The sequence below is a fragment of the Puma concolor genome, chromosome D2 (genome assembly GCF_028749965.1).
Source record: "Puma concolor isolate L17-30 chromosome D2, mPumCon1.1.hap2, whole genome shotgun sequence".
NCBI lineage: Eukaryota > Metazoa > Chordata > Mammalia > Carnivora > Felidae > Puma > Puma concolor.
Window position 1 is genome coordinate 7,136,149 of NC_141677.1, and position 14,290 is coordinate 7,150,438.

The window sequence follows — 14,290 nt, forward strand, 5'->3', positions numbered from 1 at the left end:
GTAGGCTGGTGCTGGGCTCCTCTTTGCAAAGACCTATTGAAAAGCAGGATTGACCCTTCCGAGGAGGGGGGAGCGGGTCTGTTTTGTTAGCACACCTTTGGTTTTATAACTGTTAAGGCTCCACTTTTCACAGGTGGAATGTGAAGAGACCTGTTTGGGTTGTGTTTTTTTTGTTTTTTTTTTCCCCCTCTCATTTTTCCTGTATTGAGGAATTCTTTTTCCTGTGTGGAGCCTCCTCTGGCTCTTTGTAGGAAAAGAAATACCAACTCACATTTATGTTTTTTAGAGAATTTCCACGGATGTATTTTCCTTCCTCCTGCCTCTCAAGTGACAGGACGTTCAGGTAGAGGTGGTTTAACATTGAAAAGAAAGATCAATTTCCCAGCCTTGGGTCCAGAACCAGGAAGCTGATGGGAAGTCAGTTCTTGGCATCTCCCTGGGGCGAAATGGCGGAGCACACACAGGGCCACCTGTTCCCAAGTTCCCTCATCCGTAGGACATGACATATTCCACTCCTTCATCCCTGACCATTTTAGAACAGGGAAGGAGGTTGCTGGATCTTTGGTGAGATGATGGCCAGAGATTCCGCACCCAGGAAGGCTCATCACTCACTTGGTTTCCTGCTCTGGAGAATAAGAAGGAACATTGGCCGCCTTCAAGTCTAGACGGAAGTTTCTGTTTGTTAGTTGGTTGTGTATGTGTATAGGGATAGGTTAAAACCAAGTTTGTTCTAAAGGCCTTTCATTCGAATGAAATATGCAGGCTGTCTTCCGTAGAACTTCATCCTTTTCTTCCAGACACTTCTTTCTGCTGTGGAAATCTGTGAGCCTTGTCAGCCAGGAGAGTGTCAGTTCTCCAAAAAAGAAAGAAAGAGAGAGAGAGAGAGAGAGAGAGAGAGAAAGAGAGAAAGAAAGAAAGAAAGAAAGAAAGAAAGAAAGAAAGAAAGAAAGAAAGAAAAGAAAAGAAAAAAGGCCATTTTATTCACTGGTTGACAGAGGGGGAGAGTGTGGCCACCTAGGAATGTCTGAGTTGCTCAGTCGTGGATCCTGAGGTTGAATTCTCTTCCCCACAATGTCTCCATATAGTCTCCCCATGCCCTGCTACACAGCCTCCCCCCTCCCCGTCCTGTTCCATCCCCCTCCCCTAGCCCACGACTCTGCTCACCACCAGTTTCCAGGTAATGTGTGAAAGCTGCATGTTCTTAATATAGGCTATAAGTCTTGCTGGAAAAAATGATCTAGACTTTGAAAACCAGTGATGTCTGAAATTTCAGAACCGGTAAAACTTTAGTCTCTTGCGATGACACATACCGTGTTCCTGCAACCCAGTTGTTTCTAGCAGCTAACAGTTTGGAAGCAGGACTTTTTTTTTTTTTTTTTTTTTTAATTTTTGAGAGAGTGTGTGAGCAGGGGAGGGGGAGAGAGAGAGAGAGAGAGAGGGAGAGAGAATCCCAAGCAGGCTCCATACCGTCAGTGCAAAGCCTGATTCAGGGCTCAGTCCCACGAACTGTGAGATCATGACCTGAACTGAGATCAGGAGTCAGACACTTAACCTACTGGGCCACCCAGGTGCCCCCAAGACCGTCTTATTTTAGATTTTCGCTGGTTAATTTACTTACTAGACTAGCACACTCAGGTAAAGGAACTAGAATGTAAATATGCGAAAGTTTACACCCACTTCAAAAGGAAGTGATGATTGAATAGGAAATTGCACATAGTCTTTTCTGAATTTGATGTAATCTTTTAAATGACCGGATTTAAAACTGCCCTAGTAGGCATAATGTCACCTACTTTCCTTCATATACTGGTTTGTTCTAAGGTTCTAATCAAATGAATTGTGTATCCTTAAAGCCCTTATTTCTAGCAGGGTTGAATTTGATCAAGGGGAAGATGAACGTGTACTATGTAGTCAAGTATAACCTGGAGCCTTCGTATAAAGTAAAAATTATTATGGTTTAATCTACATTGTTCTAAGGAATTTATAACTCATTATAAGCACTTTCATTTACAATGACACTAAATAAAAAGCTAATTCACATATATTTTTCCAGTACAAGAATTAGGCATGTGGGACTTCTCATAAATTCATCAAGCCTCAGGATTGCAAAGACTTTATACTATTTACCATTGAGGTTATATATTCTCTCTTTTATATATTCTCTCTTCTTCAGAGGAAAATCCTCAAGAATGATAGAAATTTCTAAGAAACAAAAGACCAACCACTCTTTTTTATTCAGACTTTCATTTTTTTTTAAAGACTGACCAAAACAACTCTGTATTTACGTTCTTTCCTTACTTTTCTTTTCTCGCTTGACGTGGTACTCACGTTCCGTCACACCAGTTGTGTCCAAGCTGTAGTATAACCAGAAAAATTGGAGTCCCGACTGAAAGAAAAGATTGATCGATTCCACTACACTGAAAAAACTAACTCTGTGGCAAGCAACATTGTAAGCAGGTCATAAGCCATACCAATCGCAAAGTCAGGGAGCAAAGAACCGATGGGAAGATTACTGCCAATAGAAAGAGCTCCTATAAATCAACTAGCACGAGACCAAGAATGCAGTAAGAAGATGGGGGAGGGGTACGAAGGAAAGCTTAAAAAGTAAATGAGTAAAGGAAATACAAACAAGCCTAACGTAATACAAGGTGTGCAGCATCATTCTATTCTAAAATAGAAATTCAAAGTAAAATCAGATTGAAATACCATTTTTTTATCCATTAGATTAGAAGAAATCCGAAAGTCTTGATAACATACCCTGGTGTCAATGCTGTCAGGAACCTGGAACTTGTGTATCAATGGTGAATGTGTAGCTTGGTATACTTTCCAGAATCTTCTCTGGAAGGCAACTTAGTTATATGTATCAATATGCCCATATTGATTGACCACCTAGTGATCCTACTTCTAAGAATTCATCCCATAGGCATAGTTTCACATGGGAGAAATTAAGCACATGGCAATCCATTGCTGCATTGTTTACAGTAGTAAAACATTGGAAACGTCTATCAAAAGTTAGCCACATTATGGTATATCCATACCGTGGAACACTATGTGGGTAAAACGAATAAGAAAACTCTCTGTATGGAGGTGGAAAGATTCACCAAGATAGAGCTGATAAAGATGTGTAATAGTGTGGAAAGGAGGATGAAGCAATTGAACATTAAATACAGATTTTAAGTTTTATTTCTGTTCGCATCAAGAAACTGACAGGATGTGGGGCGTCTGGGGGGCTCCGTCGGTTAAGCGTCCGACTTCGGCTCAGGTCATGATCTCACGGTCTGTGAGTTCCAGCCCCGCATCAGGCTCTGTGCTGACAGCTCGGAGCCTGGAGCCTGCTTCCGATTCTGGGTCTCCCTGTCTCTCTGCCCCTCCCCCGCTCACACTCTGTCTCTCTCTCAAAAATAAATAAACATTAAAAAAAAATTTTAAAAGAAGGAACTGACAGGACATACGAGGAACTAATAGAAGGGGTTACGTATCTTCGGAGGTGGGAAGGGAGGCGGGTAGACCTTCTTGGGTAACAGAAAGTTTGTGAGTCGTGTGGATATTACTTATTCACAGTTCAGTGTTAAAGATGAAGAATGGCGTGGTGCATGGACCCAGAAGCAAGAGACAGCTTGGGCTTTAGGGGGGAAATTCTGGGGTTCAGACTGACGGGTGCGTAGAAGCTAGAGGTAGAGGGTGTGCGAAGTGAGGTGTGAAAAGATGGAACTGTCACAGCAGAGGGCCACCCACCGAGCCGTGTCAGAGCTGCTGGGTAAGAGTCAACCCAGGTGAGCAAAGGTGGTTTCTAAGAAGTCTTAGAATCAACAGCTGGGGCCAGAGGCTCCAGGAGAATGGGCCATGTGCCCAGGGGTGGATCTGGGGTAGAAATGCCCCAGTCATTTCTAGGAACCAGATCTAAGTCAGTAGGAGTAGAGGTCAGGAATAAAGGTATGAAATACGCAAAACATGGGTTTTCTAGATCCTGGACTTGTCCTCTGGAGGGGAAAAAATGGCTTCTTGTAGGCAGCCTGTCTCCACTCTTGGGTTTTGTCAACCAGCCCCAGGCACGTCTTTGTAAGGAAGCCGTGGTAACGACTCGTGTGCACCCCGTGTCTAATGACTAAACTGAGTGTGTAAGATCCTCAAAGATTGTTCAGTTTGGAATAAGAAGACTTGGACTTGAGATTCTGTGTGACCGTGGGTCAAACACTTGACCTCTTGGCACCTTAGCTTTGCTGTCTGTGAAATGGACCTGATGGGGCATGCTGTTTTGTGAGGCTTTAGAAACTCTAAGTTTCAGTAAGGGACTGACCACTGAGATATTTTTTTAATTTTTATTAAAATTTTTAAAAATATTTATATTTGAGAGAGAGACACACACAGAGTGCGAGTAGGGGAGGGGCAGAGAGCGAGAGGGAGACACAGAATCCGAAGCGGGCTCCAGGCTCTGAGCCGTCAGCACAGAGCCCCACGTGGGGCTCGAACTCCCAAGCGGTTGAGATCATGACCTGTGCGGAAGTCGGACGCTTAACCGACCGAGCCACCCAGGCGCCCCCGGAGATATTTTTGTATATGCTTGCGTCAGGAGGGCCCTGTGCTGTGTGCTCTGCGCGGAGTTAGAAATGCAGGGCACGAAGAGCTTTTACAGCTGGAGAATCAGGGAGAATGCCCCTGAATTTTGAGGGATATGGTTACGTTTTTCTGTACTACATGTTTCATGGCAGAGGAGGACTGAGCAGAGAGAATCCCTTGGGCTGTCTGGATAATTTTAGCTATGATCGGTCACTTAATTATTGTTGTATTATAATTATTAGTAATAATAACTATTTTAATTATCATTAACAACAAGCGTAGCTAACATTCAGGGAGGGCTTAGCTATTGGTCAGGCCCTACTGTTTTATGTCCATTCTCTCATCTAATCCTTGTTTAACCGACTGAGCCACCCAGGCGCCCCTCATTCAGTAAATCTCAACCTCCTTCAATAGGCCAGACACATGGATTCCAGGACAAATGTGGGTGCAGACTCGATCGAACTCCTAATCTGGGGGAAGCAGACAGAGCTGTCGGTTAATAACCATAATTAACATCAATTCTCTTACATCAGCTAGCGTTCTGACGTTTGCCTGTGCGTTAAAATCATCACGTTTGTACTTCCCAAACAAACAAACAAACAAACAAACAAGCCAATTTCTCAGGCCTTACCCCACAGCGGCCGAATCGCAGTCTCTTGGGGTTGGTCTTGGGAATCTGTATTTTTAACATATACCCCTCAGAGTTCTGCAGTTAAGTTTGGGAAGCGAGATATGGGCAGAAGCAGGATACTGTGGGATCCGAGGGAGAAGCTAAACCCGTCTGTGGGTGGAAAGATGAGCCAGAGGCTCACAGCAACGTTGAAGCCACACCGGCAGGAGTGAGGGAGCATCGGGTATGTAGAGAACAGGACGTTACAAGGAGGGAGAATGTGGGTGAAAGCGCAAAGCAAGAAAAAAGGAAGGTTTGTTTTGGATGGGTGCCTGGGGGTAAAGGCCAAGAAAGGCAGTAGTAGGTAATGCTGAAAAAGGTGGTCATGACCCCCGTGTAGAAGTCAATAGACTTTATTTTAATGTTTATTTATTTTTGAGAGAGAGAGAGAAAGTGTGAGCAGGGGAGGGGCAGAGAGAGAGGGAGAGAGAAAATCCCAAGCAGGCTCCACACTGTCAGCACAGAGCCTGATGAGGGGCTTGAACTCTCCAACTGCGGGAGCATGACCCAAGCCGAAATCAAGATCGGACGCTTAACTAACAGAGCCACCCGGACACCCCAAAGCCAAACGATTTTAAGCAAGAGAATTTTACTCTTGGTAAAGGAGGGGAGTGACCCGATGTGGGGGGAGAGGCAGGGAGTTCCGTCTGAAGGCCGTCCGGGACGGTCTCATGAGCAATTAGCTAACTGCCAATAGCGGGGTGGCTTGAAGGGTATTTCTTAGCTAAGATGGACAGCACTTACTGACAAATTGTGGTTTTTTTGTTTTAAGAGGGAAGGCACAGTAGGGTGGCCGAGCTTAGCTAACGGGGAGAAGTGAGGTCATTGCATGTGGCAAAGGAGCGGGGGGGGGGGGGGGGGGTTGATGACAGGAGATGAATTCTGCCTTGATCCTGCTGCGTTTCAGAGGCCCTGGGGGACCGCATGTCCTGGGCATTTGGGTGTCTGAAGATGGAGATTTGGAGCCCACGGCAGAACGACGGTAGACAATGCCCTACCTTGCAGAGAGCCACTCAGGGTGCACGGGGGAAGGCAGAAGGCTGGCTAGGGGGGATGAGGACAGCTTTGGCACTGGAAGCCGCTGTTACAAACACTTTGCATGCAGCTGTTTATTTATTTAAAAAATTTTTGATGTTTATTTCTGAAAGAGAGAGAGAGCACAAGTGGGGGCGGGACAGAGAGAGAGGGAGCCACAGAATCCGAAGCAGGCTCCGGGCCCCGAGCTGTCAGCACAGAGCCCCATGCGGGGCTTGAACTTACGGACCGTGAGATCATGAGCTGAACCAAAGTCGGACGCTCGACCGACTGAGCCACCCAGGCGCCCCCACGCAGCAGTTTCTTTAATCTGTCTGAATCTCCTGGTGGGCATCAAAGTCATATGGCAATGGGTTAGAGTCCTAGAATCCTAATAATAATAATAATGCCAGTGAGCTACAAGAAAGGCGTTCATCTGGCTCTTGCACAAACGCCCTCGGCTTTGCTCCTCCTCACTAAAGTAGGTGCCTCTCTGGGTGCACTCGTGATGGTTGATGGAGACACTGTGCCTTCCGATCTCAGTTTCGGTCCCTGAATTCTCGTCATCGAATCATCAAAAAATTATCACAGTACTATACATTTAAAAGAAAGACTTGAGCTGGGCAGGATGGTTGTGTTTATCTCAGAGCATGATGAGTTTAGTGACGTTTCTTATCCTTAGGTATTGGCCTCACCCTGTACGTAGGACAGTCAGTGTGGCAGGGGAAGTTTTAATTTACTTGTGTTCGAGCACAGAGTGAGCGAGGTTCGCATGTGCGAGCATCTTGATACGAACTCTTCAGAATGGTGATTTCAGGCTACTTCAGGCTGAGGAACTCTTTTAGTCGACGATGATACGCATTTTAGTTTGGCAATCTTTGCGTTACTTGTTTTGCAGTTGTGGTGGAAAAACAGTGGCATAATCCGTGAGAGGTAGTGCTTAGGAAGTATGTGGCCCGTTTAACTTATTCAAGAAATGCCTTCAATTGATGTCCAGTTTAATATTTTACCGGATTCAGGTGATGGTGTGGATTTCAGCACTAACTGGAATGCATTGAGTCCCATCAGCTAGCAATGAGTCTCCGGAGATATGGGAGACTCACTAGAAACCCCAAGTGCAAACCGTTTCACATTTGGGGCAGATTTGATGCAGATTTCAAAGAATGGACGAGAGATTGTTTAAGGATATCCGCTTCAGTCCATCAGCCAACGGAATATTTGTCAAACTTCTATTATTCATCCAACAAATATTTACTGAGCACTTAGTGAAGCCTAGGTACTGCACATTTGCTATCTCCTTTTTTTTTTTTTTTTAATTTTTTTTTCAACGTTTATTTATTTTTGGGACAGAGAGAGAGGGAGACACAGAATCGGAAACAGGCTCCAGGCTCTGAGCCATCAGCCCAGAGCCCGACGCGGGGCTCGAACTCACGGACCGCGAGATCGTGACCTGGCTGAAGTCGGATGCTTAACCGACTGCGCCACCCACAGGCGCCCCTGCTATCTCCTTTTTATCCTTGCAGCAGTTAGCAAGAATTGTAACCCCACAATTTTGCAAGATTTAGAGCGGTCAGGCTTAGCTTGTTCAAGGTGCGAGGGGAGCCAGAATTTGACCCGAGTCTGAACTGGCCAGCCTTAAAATCCGTATCATTTCCTCCTAGCTGGTCCTTGTCAGGAATATAAGATACATAAGCCATAGCTTCCCACACTTAGGGTTGACAGTGAAGTCTAAAACAGAAGACTTAAGTCTCTAAGCGTGTAAAGCATTAGGTCTGTGTGCAGAACATCCAAGGGCACGTGGGTGGCTCAGTTAAGTGTCCGACTTCGGCTCAGGTCGTGATCTTGCAGTTCGTGAGTTCGAGCCCCATGTCGGGCTCTGTGCTGACAGCTCAGAACCTGGAGCCTGAGTCGTCAGATTCTGTGTCTCCCTCTTTCTCTGCCCCTCCCTCCCCTGCTCATGCTCTGTCTCTCCCTGTCTCTCAAAAATAAATAAATGTAAAAAAAAAAAAAAACATTTTAAAAGATTTTACTCTACAAAGTACAGAAAAAAGAACAAGATACGTATTTTAACAGTGAGTGAGGTCATTGTCCAGAGTATAGTAAATTACGACGGAGAGAGATGACTATGCAAATGGCATTTGTAACTTACGTAGAAATGCATATTCTTACTAGTAACTAATCTAGGAGGAAAAAAATAAAATAAAATTGCAAACACAGCACATGAGTTGGGTTATGTAGAAACAAGTATATGGCAGTCTGGTGGTTTTGTCTTTTTAAAAAAAAATTTTTTTTTCAACGTTTATTTATTTTTGGGACAGAGAGAGACAGAGCATGAACGGGGGAGGGGCAGAGAGAGAGGGAGACACAGAATCGGAAACAGGCTCCAGGCTCTGAGCCGTCAGCCCAGAGCCTGACGCGGGGCTCGAACCCACGGACCGCGAGATCGTGACCTGGCTGAAGTCGGACGCTTAACCGACTGTGCCACCCAGGCGCCCCTTTGGTGGTTTTGTCTTTCTGGAATGAATTGGCAGTCCATAGTGAGACCTAGGAAATAGTTCATGACCTTTAATACTCAACCATTTCATTCTGAGTTATAGGTCCCAAGGAAATAACCTGAAAGGGAAGAAATATAAATGCACATTGATAATTATAAAACATTTGAAGGTCTTCATATCGAGAATGCCAACAAAGCGAGATGTTTATTTATTTATTTTGTTACTTATTTTATTTTGAGAGAGAGAGAGAGCGAGAGCGAGCAGGGGAGGGGCAGAGGAAGAGGGAGAGAATCCTAAGCAGGCTCCGTGCTGACCGGCTGAGTCCCACGACCCCGGGATCATGACCTGAGCTGAAATCAAGAGTCGGATGCTCAACCGGCCGAGCCACGCAGGCGCCCAGGGAAAGAGTTTTCTATTATTTACACTCTTGTGTGGCGTCAAAAGCCCGAATGTGCGTTATCTCATGTAGTCCCCAGTGATGAAGCTGTGACACAGAAGTCACCCGGCTGGAACAGGGAACGTGGGGTTCTGTGTAGGCAGAAGGGGGACCTGGCCGTGGTGGGGAAGGGTGGGCGCGCCTGGAGCACTTTCCGCCACGGGGACGCCCAGAGGCAGGCAGGACCGGCGCGGAGTTGTCCTTAGGCCGGGAGGTGGCTGTGTTTGCGCGGTGTGGGAGGCGGGAGGGTGCAGGAGAAATTCAAATCCACTTGACCATCTTCTAGTGAAGACGTTTCGCAAAAGTCCAAACGGCCTGGGAGCGCAGGGAAACCCCTGTCGACCCACCGGCTCCTGCGTCCTGGTTCCTCTGGCTCTGAACCTTTCACGACACCCGGCTTGGATTCGGATGCCCTGCCCGGCCCTTTCCCCTTTCTCCTAGTCACGCAAAGTCAAGGCTGAGGCTGGGCGCTCCCCTCTCTGCACCACCCGGCGCCAGAGTCGGAGCGACTGACCTGGGGCTGCGACCCTGGGCTGTGGGACAAGGTCCTTGCACTAGCAGGGGTGAGGCTGCCCTGGGGCAAAGGCCATCCTGTGCGGGTAACTGAGGACCGAGCGGGGAGCCGACACCCTGGTCACTGATGAGTGGACCGAGGTGTGGAGTGTTTACTGGCTGGACCTTGGGTCAAAGGTAATAATAATCACAACAGCAACAACAACAACAACATAGGGTCGTGCACCGAGGTGTGGAGTGTTTACTGGCTGGACCTTGGGTCAAAGGTAATAATAATCACAACAACAGCAACAACAACAACATAGGGTCGTGCACCGAGGTGTGGAGTGTTTACTGGCTGGACCTTGGGTCAAAGGTAATAATAATCACAACAGCAACAACAACAACAACATAGGGTCGTGCACCGAGGTGTGGAGTGTTTACTGGCTGGACCTTGGGTCAAAGGTAATAATAATCACAACAGCAGCAACAACAACAACATAGGGTCGTGCACCGAGGTGTGGAGTGTTTACTGGCTGGACCTTGGGTCAAAGGTAATAATAATCACAACAGCAACAACAACAACAACATAGGGTCGTGCACCGAGGTGTGGAGTGTTTACTGGCTGGACCTTGGGTCAAAGGTAATAATAATCACAACAGCAACAACAACAACAACATAGGGTCGTGCACCGAGGTGTGGAGTGTTTACTGGCTGGACCTTGGGTCAAAGGTAATAATAATCACAACAGCAGCAACAACAACAACATAGGGTCGTGCACCGAGGTGTGGAGTGTTTACTGGCTGGACCTTGGGTCAAAGGTAATAATAATCACAACAGCAGCAACAACAACAACATAGGGTCGTGCACCGAGGTGTGGAGTGTTTACTGGCTGGACCTTGGGTCAAAGGTAATAATAATCACAACAGCAACAACAACAACAACATAGGGTCGTGCACCGAGGTGTGGAGTGTTTACTGGCTGGACCTTGGGTCAAAGGTAATAATAATCACAACAGCAACAACAACAACAACATAGGGTCGTGCACCGAGGTGTGGAGTGTTTACTGGCTGGACCTTGGGTCAAAGGTAATAATAATCACAACAGCAACAACAACAACAACATAGGGTCGTGCACCGAGGTGTGGAGTGTTTACTGGCTGGACCTTGGGTCAAAGGTAATAATAATCACAACAGCAACAACAACAACAACATAGGGTCGTGCACCGAGGTGTGGAGTGTTTACTGGCTGGACCTTGGGTCAAAGATAATAATAATCAGAACAGCAACAACAACAACATAGGGTGTATGTGTTTAACTCTTTGCCCCATTCGAAGTCCTGTCCTGCCTCACCTCCCCAGACCAGCCTTAGCGTGGACCCAAGTCCCTAGGTCGCTTCTGAGTCTGGCTGATTTAGACAAACAACCATGATTTTCTCCAGACTACATTAAATGCCACCCGGGCCACGTAAGATTCACTGTCTTCCTGTGTGTCCTGTATTTTCTCTGATACTTTATATAGAGAATCATTTTATGTAATCCTTTCAGCAACCCTGTGAGGAAACTTCTTGGCCCCATTTTACAGAGCAGCGGGTGGAGGTTCCGTGATGTTATTAACGTACCCAGAGTCCCAGAGCCAGGAAGGCTACGAAGCAGGTTTCAAACCCAGGTTTGCTGGACTCCAAACCCCATACTCACCCTACCCCTGTTAATGCTTCAGGGAGCCTTTCTGGGCCAGTGACTGGAAAAAGGCAGGGCTTTTTGCTAGAATTTTCCTAGGGACCCAGAACAGAAATATGCCACCAACGTTATGGTTTCTGCTAGGAAGCGGTGCTCAATGAGGTGCTGAGGCTCTCTGTTGATACACGCAGGGAAGCAAACATTTTTTTTTCTTTACCGTGTGTTTTGTTTTCCATAGAGAGCATTCTTTTTCTGACAGCCCCTTTCTTTCCAAAGTTTAGAACAGCAGCATATGCTCGCTAGAAGAGAGTAAAGGTTTCAGCAAAGCAAAGTTTTTGGCTGCCCCGCCCCTTTGCAGTTCAAATATCATTCGAAACATCTGTTTCTATTCTGTTTGCCTTTTGGAGAAAATCAAGGGGAGATATAAATAAGAAGCAAAAATGCTTTCCTGAACCAAAAAGCCCAGTACCTGGCCATCTGAAAAGATTTTGTTTGTTGAGACATTGCTGGAATGATAGGACACTTGTACAAACATCAATGATTAAGATTTAGCTAATAAAAAACCCCGAAAAGTCAGAGGTGAACTATTAAACACTACAGTGGGAGCTTTTTTTCCCCCAGTGGATTCTGAACTGTTTTTGAAAACCAAGCACTTGGTGGGAACACAATTTACAAGATGGTAACAAAGTTTCCACAGATGAAGAAAGTTTAGAGTTTATTCTGGATCTCCACCTGTGGCGAGGAAAAAAAAAAAAAAAAACGCCCAAAGAGAGCAAAAGAACATCTTTGTGGACAAATTCAGCTCTGGTGGGTGTTCGTGCATACAGGTGGGTGGCCATCCCTTAAGTCAAGGGTGTTGTGATTAGGATCAGAGCCCTTTTTTAATAAAGTGTGGAACAATAGAATTTCGTCATCTGAGTCTTGTTACATATTTTCTTCTTTGCTTCCTTTTTTTTTTTTTATGGCTCTTTTTGTGTGTGTGGTAAAATTTACACGTAATGAAATGTCCATCTTAAGTAAATATTCCGGGAGGGCCAGCCAATGCACCTGTGTACTTCAAACCCTTGCCAAGACTTCCGACACTGCTCTCCCCTGGGGAAAGCTGCCGTTCTGACTTGGGGTGTGTGTGTGTGTGTGTGTCCTGTTTTCCCGTTGATGGATACTCGGCTCTTTGCGGTTTTTGTCCAAATGAAGTTGTACGTTTTTGTGGATACGTTTTCTCTCGAGTCCGTGCCTGTGAAACGTTTTCTCTGGAGTCATTGCGTACGAACGCAATTGCTGAGTGGTACTGGAGGTTAATGTTTAGTTTTACAAGGCACCTGCCGGGCGTGTTTCCGGGATGGTCGTCCCACCTGACACCCTCCACTATTAACATGAGAACGATGTCCTTGGTGCCATTCGATGTTAGCAATGGCGTCTCATTTGGGTCTCAGTTGGGATTCTCTCGTGACCCGTGACATCGAGCACTTCAGTACTCTCTGGCCGTTTGTGTGTCTTTGTGAACTGGGTGTTCAGATCTTCAAAGAGGATATACATGTATGTATGAGACCCTCCAGCTCTCCGGGGTGTGGGGCCCCACTTACTTCATCTCTTCCGTCTATATTTCTCCCCAAAATGATGCTATCCTGCTTTGTTTAGTATCCTATTCCCGGTGCCTAGGATGGCCCCTGGCACAGAATAGGAGCTCATTTAAATAAACATTTGCTGAAAGAATCAGTGAGTGAACAGATGAACTGACTTTTGGATCTGATATCCAGACACAGTTTCCTTGACTGAATGGCAGTGATTAACCAGGAAACAGAGAGAAAAGGAAATTTTAATGTTCTCCTTGAGCTATAAAGTACTCTTGGCACGAAGGTCTCAGGATACCTTCAGGGGATTTGCTCACCCGAGGGGAACAGATGCTAGAATATCTCACGAATGAATCTCATTTGACCTCATTTATGAACCGTCTTGTGCTTCTTGGGTTCTGACTGGGTTTGCTTGAAAGATGATCAGAGCCTCTAGCCTCAGAGGGTTTATATGACTTAACCAGATTCCACTGTGCCTTCGGCACCTAGCTGTTGGCTCCCTCTGGCACTGAAAATGCCTGTCTCCTACCCAACTGCCCCTTTGCTGGGTTACTGCCTCCCTGGCGGGGCCCCGCCCACCGATGTATGCTGCGTTTCTGAGCCCCCAAGGGCCAGCAGGGGGCTGGCTCTTTCCCCTTGGTCTCCAAGCCGTTTCCCTGGTCCTAACCCAGCTGGCTCCAGCCTTTCCTGCTGGGGGTAGACACCCGGTAATCATCAGCAGCGTCCGTTGTCGCGGAGAACTTGACCATGTATACAATATGTTCACGCCCATGATCTCATACAAGGTCCCGAACGGTCTAGCTGTATTCCTCTTTGGTTTTTTTTTTTTTTCCCCAAATGAGGTGCTATAAAGAAGTAATTTAATTTGCTCCAGAGTATACAATTGCCCACATGTGGCCCCGAGTTTTCTCTGGGACTTGCTCAAAGAATATCAGTAACCACCATATGGGATACCCCCTACCCACTGCCCTAGGATCACTTGTTATTTAGGAAATGTCCACCCCAGACTGTACTTACTGGCTCATGTTACCATTTTTATTCATCAGAGTGTAGGATCAGGATCAGATAATCCGTGCCTGTACTGGCTGATTTTATTGCGGCCCACATAAAGACACTCGAGATTTGAATTTGCCTCCAAGACTCATGACTGGCACACTTCTGCTTCTGCGGGGCTTTTTGGAAGATTAGAAAGTTCACACGCTGACCCTTGGGGGAGTAGAAGCAGAGGGTAGTGCTTGTGAAAAGCAGCCTCGGGCGCTGGGACTATAGTCTGAGTCCGCAGGGAGCGAGCTGGGTGTTGCTGTCTCAGCGCTTGACTCTGTGATCGTGATCTCGAGATCGGGCTTCTTCCTGGCTCCGTAGAGAGAGGGGCTCAGTGAG

General features: G+C 46.4%; 1 protein-coding gene across 4 annotated transcripts in view; it reads left to right on the forward strand.

Moving 5' to 3' along the window:
• PAPSS2 (3'-phosphoadenosine 5'-phosphosulfate synthase 2) overlaps positions 1–14,290 on the forward strand; it is a 74,021-nt gene that overhangs the window by 25,902 nt on the left and 33,829 nt on the right. The window lies entirely within an intron of this gene.